Genomic DNA, 472 nt, shown 5'->3' with positions numbered 1-472 from the left:
GCGGCCCAACGACTCCCAGAGCCGGTCGTGCGGCGCGCGAGGTCTGCTCTCTTCACAAGAGGCTTTATTAGGGAGTGCTAAGGCAAGGTTCTGTGCCCTCCACCCTCATCGCAACACCCATGGGAGCCTCCGGTCGTCAATAGACCGCCGCACCGGCCTCTGACTGACTCTCAGAATGGACGGAAAGAGCCGGGTAAGCCTTTCAAAAGATTCGACCACGTGCCGAAAACTTTAGACTTCCGTGAGCTCTCCGGCTTGCACCGAGACCCGAAGTCGACGTGCTAAGCACCACGGGACCCCTTTCGCCTGCAGGTCCCGAGCCGCCTTTATTTGCTGTTACGAGCATCGTGTGCCCCATACCTGCGTGACAAGCACCGCAGGGCGGCAGAGCCATCGCACTTAGCCGGGTGGCAGAGGAGGACCAGACTATTCACAGATAGCGGCCCAACGACTCCCAGAGCCGGTCGTGCGG

Source organism: Chiloscyllium punctatum, unplaced genomic scaffold (genome assembly GCF_047496795.1).
Source record: "Chiloscyllium punctatum isolate Juve2018m unplaced genomic scaffold, sChiPun1.3 scaffold_400, whole genome shotgun sequence".
NCBI lineage: Eukaryota > Metazoa > Chordata > Chondrichthyes > Orectolobiformes > Hemiscylliidae > Chiloscyllium > Chiloscyllium punctatum.
The sequence above is the reverse complement of the archived record's forward strand: the minus strand, read 5'-3'. Positions refer to the sequence as shown.